At 35.9% G+C, this 12,126-nt stretch overlaps 1 long non-coding RNA gene across 1 annotated transcript; it reads right to left on the bottom strand.

The window, feature by feature from the left end:
- Positions 1 to 2,982: 2,982 nt before the first annotated feature.
- LOC145662631 (uncharacterized) lies at positions 2,983 to 8,731 on the bottom strand. The gene is made up of 2 exons (XR_014127074.1): positions 8,425 to 8,731; positions 2,983 to 3,350 (listed from the first exon to the last, which is right to left on the bottom strand). It is a non-coding gene; the product is annotated as an uncharacterized LOC145662631 (long non-coding RNA).
- Positions 8,732 to 12,126: the final 3,395 nt, after the last annotated feature.

The following is a 12,126-nucleotide window of genomic DNA, read 5'->3' on the forward strand; positions in this document are numbered from 1 at the left end:
CCCCCCCCCACACACACAAAAGGATATTTACAAACACAAAGTTACTACACACACGAAAGTCATGGCATTACTCTAGCAGACGGTTCTACTCAATTTTGGCACATTTACATTTTCAGGTTATGTTAGAGCTTTGTATTTCTTTTAGCAGATCATGCACTAAATGAGGTGCTCCATTACTACTTGCAGATTGACGGCGCAGTGTAAATAGTGTAGACGTATGGCATAAAAACTACATACAGTGCATGAAACACGAATCAACTTATGCTAGGTGGCCACTAAAAAGCACGAATGCTATCTAACCGAGTCAGGGCAGGAGCGCAGCAGGAAGATCTGAGCGGCGGCGAGGGGCTCCGTCCGTAGGGAGCACACGCATAAACGAGGGTAGTGGAAAAGCACACTTACGCATACAATACTTTCACTATCACTCAGAATTCATTTCAATATGATGTGCAGTAATTACTTATATTCACACTCTCATTCCTTCACAAAAAATGTTTCACACCGTATTTTACCCATAAATGTTCTATTTGGTAGAACCGTCTGCTCGAGTGAACCTAAAATAATTTTGCTATTTAGTTATAGCTCTAGTTTCGGTGAGTCCTATCCTACTTTAATACTCTAGTCTAGGGATGCAAATAACCACAAGCCTGGGACCAGTGGTTCATCTGTAGGTGCGAGTATTTAACGCAGGGTGTCTATTGACCTGGAAAACTTGGAATTTGTTTTTGTACCTGGAATTTAACAACAAACCTGGATTTTTCTTAATTTTACATTTTTCACTGTATATAATAGAAAAGTCCTAATAAAAAAAATAGCAACCAGGGGGATATCTGGTCGGAGTTCTGTCATTGCTTCCGCTTGCTTGTGACTTTTTTTTTTTTTTTTGTACGCTTCCCGTGACAGAGTTTCCATTGACCTCTTGAAAGTATTTAGGTGGAATTTTTATCCATATTTTGGGGCAGTTCGAAAACTCTTTTTGCTACAATAACAAATCTAGAAATCAGGGAAATACGGGAAACTTCTCCTTTAGGAAATTTTACGAAAAAGTAATGGACAAGACAGGGAAAATGGTACTTGGAAAATGGAACTGGAAATCAAGGAAAATTTTCAGAAAGTAAAACATTCTTTTAGGTTTTGTCTATTTGTTAAGAAAAGCCGATAACAAACACGAGAGGGATATTATCAAGAGCTATGAATCACACGTTAGTTAAAGATGAGAACCCTGGTTGCTATTTTTCAGTTACTGCACGTTTTTCTCAACTGGCCTTGTGGAGGGGATATTAACAGTAACAACTTTTCTTTGAAAAAAAAAATGGAAAATAATATAAATAGATCTGGAGAAAGCCTGGAATTTAACAACAAACATCTAGTAGACACCCTCTAATACCATACCGAAGGTAAGTAAATGATTCCTATTGTGGGATGTGTGCTAGTAGCTCTCTCCATGGACTACTAAAATGTTGTTGCTTATTTGCATCCCTGCTCTAGTCCCTTATATACAGCCAAGGAAATACCTACCTGCATTGCTTATTACGTAACAGTCTCCTACTATAATTCAGCTGGGAGTGCTCCTCAGAGGAAAATACTAGCAGTTACGATTAAGATAAATTGTAGGTTTCGTGTCATAGTGAGAATGCCTATCTGTTGCGAGTTCGAATCCAGTTCAACCTTGACCATAATACATCTCTTGTCTGCTTTGGCCTAATAACTTCACCAATAATAATAATAATAATGTGCTTTCAACTAATGAATCCAAGTTGTATCACAAACTTCAACTTTGTAGAAAGGCTTCAAAACAATTTACCGATTTCATAAATATACATTTGATGTAGCTTGTATTTATTTATAGAATCTTCATATCGTACACGAATGGATCAGTCAAGTAATTTTGTTACTTCCGCTGTCAACAAAACTGCAAGAATTTGGCCTATGATAGATTGTCTTTACTTTCATGCAGATAGATTTCTTTCCCTTCCTTATTTTTGACCCTGTTATCTTTCGAAGACCGCTCTTTTGGATTTTTTCTTTTAACTGATGTAGATATTCTCCCCTTTTGTCATATTGTGAAAAGATCAGCGAAAAACTATGCCATTATATCGTTTGCAGTAAATTTCTCTTGAACGTACCGAAAACAAATTAATCTGAATGAAATGGCGGAAATACGTCATACTTGACCCATCCATTAGTCCTTTCTGAGTAATTGTCAAAACAGAACTTTAATTCTGATGCCACGATTGTAGAGAACATCTCTAAGTTTTTTTGGATATCGATGAATATATGAGTATATTTAGTTAAATCCTTCAACAATACCTGGAACATACACACTTGATCTAGAAATCAATTAGATAATACAGCGCGTTCAGTGCACAAGCGAATCAAATCCATTTTGAAAGTATCTCTTCTTCAGGATCCCCATCGAAACTCCTTATAGAGCTTAAAAGATTCATAGCTTTGTCTCCTTTTGTATTAACTTTGGTAATTGAACTTCTTTCCCTTGTGCTCTAATCGCCCCGCACTCATGCCCTTGGCGCACTAGGTTCCAGGTTCGATTCGCGGTGAAGAACTTTCGAAGGTTCTATCGCATTACTGTTGTTTATATTCCACGTTAAACTATAGGTTCACGTCTCATATAATCTTGGTAGTGAAAGGGATGCTAAACTCTAATGTAATCAGCAAATAAATAAATACATTAATGATTGCCACTACTTTTTCCTATAATTACACACACAGATCATAGTTGAAAAACACAAATACGTAATTTCACACTTATGGTAGCAAACGAAACAAATGATCAGCAACAGAATAATTAGGCTTGAATTTTATTTAGACATTAATAATTAAGAGCTCTTTAGCACATTATCTCATGTTACCCGCGCGAGAAATGTTGCATTTAGCCAACAATAGAAACATATGCTACCATAATTGTGCATAAGCTAAAGATTACCCTAAACCAAAACAAGGAAAGAAAATAAAACAATAAAATACAGTAATAATAATTTTATAAGGTCCATTAAGAAAGTACATGGAAATTGCGTACTGATTGCTACTGATAAAATGTGTGTTAATTCCTGTACCTCATTTCTCCTATTTAGAACTTATTCAAAATGCAGGCTCATGGACAGTGACGAAAGAAAGTTTTTTTTTTTTTTATTTTTTGTTTTTGTGTGTGTCTTTTTGGTCTTTTAAGTCATACGAGAGGGACTACATTTCCAATCCTGTTCACGTGAATTAACTCCATTGACAGACATGCTGCTTTCCCATGAAGTCTGCAAACAGACTGCTCTCCTCAGATATACGTCGTTCTCGCCAAAAGATCCGTTCTTGAAATGGCTGTAAGCCACTGCTTGCATCTGTAATACAAATTAACATAATGAACCCAATAAAAAAAAAAAAAAAAAAAAAAAATACAGTACATTTTACTGTCGCTACGTATTACGAACTTTGAAATATTCTACTTACGAAAATAAGCTTTAAATTTATTTTGTGTAGTAAAAATTAGCTTTCCTTCGGAATTAAAACACTACAATACCCTATATAGAAAAAAATATATTTTGAGACCATTAACTCCAAATAAAGCAATGCAGTACATTTTCAAGAAAGTATCTTACACTTTTGAACGTCAAAAACTGAGAATTTATAGGCGAGATAGTACCGTAATATTTCTGCACAAATACAAGTGGCTGAAATTTAAATTGTTACTCAAAACTTACAGTAGTTCCCAGAAAGTACTTTGTGACAACTACTACCAAACAAAAGAAATTGAGGTGAATCTTTCTAGTAGTAGTTTGAAGAAATGCCCGTGACAGAAAATTTCCCTTTTTCTTGGAATCACCCATATATATATATATATATATATATATATATATATATATATATATATAGGGGTAAACGTGCAGGGAAATGTCGTCCCCCACCTCGAAAAAATATGTACGGTGTCCCCCCAGTTTCTAAAAAAAATTACAATGGACAAAAGAAACGCAGAAAGCAGGGGGAACGGCGTGACGTGACGCCGCTACCCACCGTCCCCCCACCTTTTCAGATCCACTTTCACCCTATATCTATCTATATAAGTGGCCAGTAAAAGCCATAATGCTACTAACCTAGTTAGGGCTTAATCGTAGCAAGGAGCCTGCTCGAGGGCGTGTCTATAGGGAACAGACGCGTAAGTGATGGTGAGTATTTGCGTACGCGATTGTAGTGAAATCGTGGGTTTTCGCAGTGATGTGATTACCTATAGCACTTGTAATGATTTTTGAGAAGAGAACAATAGAAAGAAATGTAGAGGTCTTATTAAAAGCTAGCAGTGAATTGGGTTCGGAAGTAAACGCAGAAAAAAAAAAAAACTAAATACCTGGAAGTGCGTCGGGACCATAACACGGCAAATTATGGATGCGTTAATACTTTTGATAAAGTGGATAATTTCAGATATCTGGGATCAATATTAACAGACGAAAAACATATTCACGAGCAAATTAAGTGTCGACTAAAAGCAGGAAAATCGTGTTATTATTCAGTTCAAAATTTCTTGTCGCGAACTCTGTCGAGGAATTTGAAGCTTAAAATATATAAAACGATAATCATGCCTGCTGTTCTGTATGGCTGCGAAACACGGTCGCTAACTCTGAGGGAACAACATAGATTGAAAGTATTTGAAAACAAGATCACGAGGCGAATATTCGGACCCAAGAAGAACGGGAATGGGGAATGGCGGAAACTTCAAAACGAGGAACCAGGGTGGGAAAAAAATGATTTTTTTTAAAAAAAAATCATTTTTGCTGATTTTTTTTATTTAAATCGATTTCTTCGACTTAAATCAAATCTTTCTCCTCGTAAATTACAAGTCGCGAACTGAAGAAAAAGTATTAGGAAGTAGTATTCAATGCTAATTATGCCATTTAAATGAAAGTATTAGGGTTGAATTTTGAATTAATCCCCGATTGTTAACCTCTGTTAATCCCAAACAATGTTTCTTAACCCTTTTAAATTATGGCTTTTTTTTTTTTTTAAAAAAAAGGGAAATTATGGACTTCCAGTCAAGCAGCTACAACATCATCCCTATTTATCCTAGGATCATGGTTCATACTTCATTCTCTTCAGAATAGAACAGCCTCTGAAACGGTAACATTCACATTTCTCTATCATGTCCCTGAAGCGGGAAATTTTGAGAGAAAATGGGATTTTTCTGATTTTTTTTTTCAAATTTTTATCCCTTCTGGACTCCCTTGTGTTAACGCACATATCGCAAAATCAACTGGGAAATACTAAGGGGTGTACTAAATGTGTGTATAAAATTTCAAGCTATCTTGAATACTAAGGGCGGGGAAAATATTTAACAATGAGCTAAGAACATCCCCACAATGCCCCAGATAACCCGCATGTAATATAAAAATTTCCTCAGACATCTCTATTTATTCTAGGGTCGTGATTTGTACATTATTCTATTCAGAATAAAAAAGATTTTCAATCATACCATTCAAATGTCTCCATCGTGTATCTGGGGCGGAAAAATCACGAAAAAAGGAATTTTATGTTAAAAATATCCCTTTTTTACCCCTCTGGACCAACCCCCTGTTTTAAGGTAGAGATCTGAAACACTGAAAAATACTAAGGGGTGCATTGAATAAATCTGCAAAATTTCAATCTTCTACGTGCAAAATTAAGCCCGCGAAAAATAATATCCCTCAATTCCCGTATAACACAGGATCTCAGGTAACAGTTTCCTGAAACATCCCTATTTATCCTAGGATCATGGTTCGTACGTCATTCTCTTCAGAATAGAACAGCCTTTCAAATTGTACCATTCATATGTCTCCATCTGAATCGCGGAAAAAGCTATTTTGTTAAAAATATCCTCTTTTTTTTACATTTTCCCCTCTGAACCCCCCCCCCGGTTTTCACGCAGAGATCTGAAAAATAATAAGGGGTGCAGTGAACGAGTGTGCAAAATTTCAGTCTTTTGAATGCAAAATGTAAGCCTACCAAAAAATAATAATAATAGGCATAACAAAAAATATCTTTTTAAATTTATGATGTTATCACACACTATGTCTCGACGCAGAAAGGCGTGAAAGCATATGTAGCATGTTCTACAATGCCTTCAGTCTTGGAAAAAAAAAAACGAAGTAAAAAGGTTTATTGGTACTTTTTTAATTGAATAATGAAGATTCGATTTTTAATAGAATGAAAATAGGTAATATAATTTAAAAGGTTAAGCATTAAGGAAAAAGTATAGCAACGTTTATCAAAATGTCACTTTTTTCACAAAAGTTACTGATATTTGGTAGGGGCATATTTTAAAAAAATTGGAACTAGCTTGAGGCACGAAATACATAAATTTCGCCTAAAGTTATAAATCTTAAAAAAAAAAAAAAAAAATCGGAGAGGGGATAAGACCCCTCTAAATACGCCCTATTATCTGGAAACAAACAAGCAGAGACGCACCCAAAAGAATTTTCGTTTTAAATGTCGATGGTGATTTCCCCGTGTGAACAGTTAACGATTTAAAAACCCAAACCCATTGTTACGAAGAGAAGAAAGCAGTATTGCTCCGTTACCCATTCAAAACGGAATTTTCCCTAATCATCCTTCGCATGACACTTGTTTTCATACTATGCTGTACATACTGCACATTTGAGTCTCATTGTATTATGATTATTATCATTTTAAATTAATTTATTTCGGAATTTGATTTAAATCAACGATTTTTATTTTTAAAAAATCAAGTGATTTAAATCTTGATTGAAATCGTGATTTAAATCAATCCACCCTGCGAGGAACTACATAATTTATACGGTTTACCCGGGCAGGTCATGTAGCTAGAATGGAAGAAAGTAGAAATGCTTTCAAAGTCTTGACTGGAAGACCAATCGGAAAACGACCATTAGGAAGACCTAGGCGCAGATGGGAGGACAATATTAAAATGGATCTATTCAGAGTAGCAACAAGGAGGGCATACACATAAATGAATTTATCGAAAAAACATTTCATATCGCAATCACTCACTTTAACACCACTGTGGCCCTTGTAATGGTTTGACACTAGTAACATTATATTTGTAAACATCACCCTGGTTTCCAACATTGTGGATATATGCTTCGATAATAGGAACTAATATTCTACGCAATTCTCTTTGATACGCACTAACTCACTTTCACCATAAAATTACGATATTCTTAGCCAATACCAAATAAGCACTAGAACGCATAACACGCTGGGTCTAGACGCAAAACTCAAATCAAGGTTTATCTAAAGCTTTTCATAGCCATTATTCTGTTAATCCCCGCAAGATTTTCAACATCCTAATGACGACTTATGAATAGGTTAAGTTTTATTTCGTTCACTAGGTACATAGCTTTGGCGCGGCGGAGCGTATCGAAACTTAAACAGCTTCTTCTTCCTTGGAGGAAGTTGGAATTCTGAAGAAACAAAAGAAAATACTCTCCAGTTCACCTACAGAATAGTCTGTTCAAAAAAAATCTACATATTATACACTAAGACGCTCTAGACCGGTACCAAGTTGGCACGCCTATTACAATTATTTCGGCCTAAGCCAGCTTAGCACCAATCCACAGGTATGCAGATTGATAATAGGCGTGCAAACTCATGTCTTTCCCTTACAAGTACGAACTTGCGTCCTTACGTACGAAAAAAAAAAACTGCGTAAAAACACTAACTTACGTTAGATGGCTAGTAAATGCGTAAATGCTACCTTTCTGAATCAGAGCAGAAGTACTGTGCACGAGCGCAGGGGTTCGACATGGAAAGACGCGTCAGCGACGGTGGGCATGCCCATAAACGGATAGTAAAAAAACTCTTGGTTAGGTGGCGAAAAAAAGCTACATTGGTATCTAACCGAGTCAAAGCAAAAACACAGCAGGGGCCCTGTACGGCTGTGCGTTTGTAAGGAGCAGGACACACAGGGAATTCGCAATATCGAGAATAGTGAAAAAATGTACATGCGATAAAGTAACAATTTTGAGCACGCAATGATTTCAGCTTAGTAACTCCTTACTTGTAACCATAAAATGTATCATGCGGAAATAGTTCACTAGTGGAAAGTAGCATGTTACAGCCATAGCATATTCTCGTCTGTTTTATCCCTAGTAAGTAAGCACAAAATACTTGTTCCCTACATTGTACACAAATGCTCCAACAATGGAAATTAGTATCTTATACAATCCGTTTTAATATGCATTCAGTCATATGCCGTAAAATTATAAAAATTAAAATTATAAACTTCCATTACAGACTATTCTGCGGCATGCCCAATCTTTAACAAGTTACAAGTAGGCATTATTTACGTTATGGAAACCTAACTTTAGCCTCCAAAGTAAGAAGCTGTAATTTCACTCCTAATCTTATTTGGAAAATGAGTTTTGCCTCCAGACTTTCCATATATGAAGTGTGTAGTTAAAAGCTACTTACCTTTCGTTGTCTGTAGGAAATCTAAAATACGATACATCGGAGTCCCTTTCATATTTTGCACACACAACGCACTTGCTAGTGTTCGGCATTATAAAACTATAAAATGTTACACTTTATATACACAAGAATATATATACAATATATGTATATATATACACAAAGAACCACTTTTTATATAACCGACGCTACTCATCTTCGCGTAACGATCTGCACAGTGGAGTGATAACAATAGATTTGAAATTTACCGCTTTCACTGGCCGCTTCCGCTCTGAACGGTCAAATAACATAAACGATTAGTTTTTGTTTGCAGTAGTTCATACTTCCCGAACTCCTTTGAGTGGCGGCGCTAGTTGTTCAACCAATTTCAGCGGGAAAGGGGAGTGGAATCTCTTACAATAATCACTCTACGATATGTATATTATCTCTACTCTTTCTACCGCTTTCCAGAATTTGTCTTGTCTTGTCGTAGACTATTACCGATCAAATAGGTAGGTGCACCAGCTCGCTAGGCCTGTGTGCTACGATTGCAAAATAGTCAAATGTATACCTCGCACGGAGGATTTATGATTCAGAAACAAAATTGAATAAAATACAGGACACAATCGGGAAAAAAGTCAAAGTCGGGAAAGAAGTTTAGATAGTGAAAGAGGGCTGAAAGCCAAGTTGAACAGGGCAAAAAGTTAGAGGAAAGTGTAAAATGAAAAAAAAGGAAAAATATAAAAAAGAAGGGGATGTATGTACGTGTAAATGTAAAAGAAAATGTAAGTGTAGTGTAGGTATAGGAAATCACACTCCACTCTCTTCCTCACAGAGCACCACAACACACTAGGCACTCGCCGTAATGTCCACTGTCGAACTCTCCCAGAATTATGCAATGTTTGTAGTGATAGTGCGTGTATTTTCCACCTTCTTCCCAGTGTTCCTAGGTTACCTGAAGAAAATCTCCTTCAACTGACTCAAAATTTTCCCTTTTCTTATCAAATTTTCCCTAATTGCTTGAGCGTCCAATTCCCATGACAGAAGTTATGGGATAAGATTCATTTAGCTATATTCAAGAAAGTACCAAGCGCATTTGTTTTCTTCATTTGCTTTTATTTATTTATTTTTTTTAATCTTTAACTCTTTCTTTACAAAAAATATACACGAATATACTCAGCCAATAATGGGTGCAATCATACCACTTTGAACACACACACATACACCAAACTATTGCTATTGTTTTTATTTCTGAAGAACAAAGAAAAAAATAAACACATATTGTTCAGTCAGTCAACATTCTTTTCCATCTCGAAGGCGTGCTGTCTACAGATCACTAGAAACAAATAAATCACGTTTGTAATTCCTCATATTTATTATTAGCCCATACGCTGCATTCTTAACAGATTCAAAGCCAGCTCCTTGCTCTTTCAGTTGGGACAGAGTAGTCTGACCATTCGACGACTATAATACCCAGCACCCTGTGTTTGGAGATAGTTTGACACTTAAAATATTCTCAGGAACACTTGTGCTGTCCGAATTGTTGTGAACTTGAGAAGATCTTTTATATATCCTTTCGCTTTCCACCTAGCTGCTTCTGGTTTGGTATTTTCTGTAGGAGCAATTTTCTTCATTATAGTCAACTCTATGAACAAAGCACTTTTCTGGGGTCGAAAAATGACCAAAATTTTTTCTGCAAATCAGAGTGCTTTCCACCATCTTGTTTCCTCAATAACTGTAAGACGCCTTTGTTGACATTTGATCTTCCAAATGCTTATTCGCAGATAATACTTACGCATAAATATCACAGTCATTTAGCAGAACATTGACACAGAATCAATGCAACTTTTTGTCAGATCACATATGACAAAATTGAATGTATGAGCGTAACACAACACGTGTAACTAATCATATGTGTTTTGAAAAGTTTGAATATTGTCCATACATATGACTTACCGCCATCAGTTTTAATTTCCAGTACACTTATCAATACCAAGGTTCAACTTCTGCAGAATTCCAACAGTAAACCGCAAAGATACTGGCGTGTGGTAGATAAGCATTTTACAATGGCAACAATATTCTTTCTTTAACCACATACCATAAAACAACAGAGCACTGACCTGTTGGGTAGTATCTAATAGAACAGAAAACATTCCAGCATGAGAGACATCGTTTGAAAAATCTTCACTGATAAGTATGCTGATAACATTCAAAACATAATTCAGGTTTTTTTTTTAAGTTATATGACCATATCCTACTTACTTATCCTCGTGCATGACTCGGTTTCTCTTCTGTATGACCTTTTCAATTACTTTTAAGCGGAAGATCAAATTTGCTTAATAAAAGAATAAAATCCAGAAAGTTTCCATGATCTGTAGCTGTGTCTTCCAGTCTATAGGTTGCTTTATTTCCTTTTCCTCTGTAAGTTAGCCCCCTTTTACCAATGATTTTCAGCACTTCGACAACTCGATACATTACTTGTCTGTCTTTCTCAACCCGATACTGCCGTTGTTTTATCTGTCCATGAGGAAGTAGTTTTTCTTTTAAACACTATGTTCTCCTTTGTTAGATACGTAACTATCGACGCTGGTCTGATGTATTTTGGAAGACTCGTGTTCTCTTACTCACTGATAAGCGTGTTTAGTGTTACGTTCGTGTGGCTTACAGAACCTTTAAGAAACGTGTTTGTTCAATCTGCAGATATGCTGTGCAGATGCTGCAAACAAACCATTTTGAGCAGGGCAATATGACAGCCAAAACCCCTGTTAGTGCCATCTGCTCGTTTGTAAGCAACCTGAGAATTATTATTTTGGTTGCATGGGGATGGAATTCAAAAACTTGAGGATACCATCTGTAACGTACCGGTAACGGTACATTGATATTGTTTTTGTTGTTGTTGTCGTCTGTGTTACTATTATGTGGCCCCGTATAGTTGATTAGTGCAGCGTTGATACCGTTAATATCTTTATTGAAGTGTGTTTGTTGTTAGGTTGATTTTCCACTGATTCTTTTCTTTGATTCACTATACTTGCTTTTGGGTTATTATTCCTGACCTAAAGCCGTAGGGAACTGTTGACTTGCTATTGTTCGTGTGAAAGTAAACAAACCAATATGTGTGATATCACTTTCATAAACCTTAGTAATACGTTACTCTTACCGCGATAATATTCACATTGACAAGTTATACTAAATCTCAACATCAAAACAGCGTAAATCGGTACATAAGACTGACATAATATGTAAATACTAAATTCGTAGATTTAATTACGTACATTGTAAAGTTTTATAGTATTCCCATGCTTACAAAAATTCACGGTTGCAATGAATGTTATGAGTGTGCATCTTCTTCGTATTGGTGAGGCTTCGGATTGATGATGACACTGCTATTCAACTATCAATGGCAAGTAATACGTTACTCTTTTGTTTAGAAAGCTATGTTTGCTATTACCTGACCCAATAAGTGAGTGAGATGAAATTATTCTGAACGTCTTTAGAACGGTAAAGTTTAACAGAAAAGGGATAGAATGTAAATTTAATAATAATATTAAGATATACACGGTTGCAATAACGAATAATTTGTAGGTATTCCAAAAGAATTACTATACATGGTTACCGTGTGCGAGCAGTCATATCATATATATAAAAAGAAGAAAAGTTATAATCAACAAGCAGCTGGGGCTGAAACCTCCTGGAAATTTAAAAATTAAGACGGAAATTGTTGCAATT

The sequence above is a fragment of the Thermobia domestica genome, chromosome 10, assembly GCF_964235325.1.
Source record: "Thermobia domestica chromosome 10, izTheDome1.hap1.1, whole genome shotgun sequence".
NCBI classification, from domain to species: Eukaryota; Metazoa; Arthropoda; class Insecta; order Zygentoma; family Lepismatidae; genus Thermobia; species Thermobia domestica.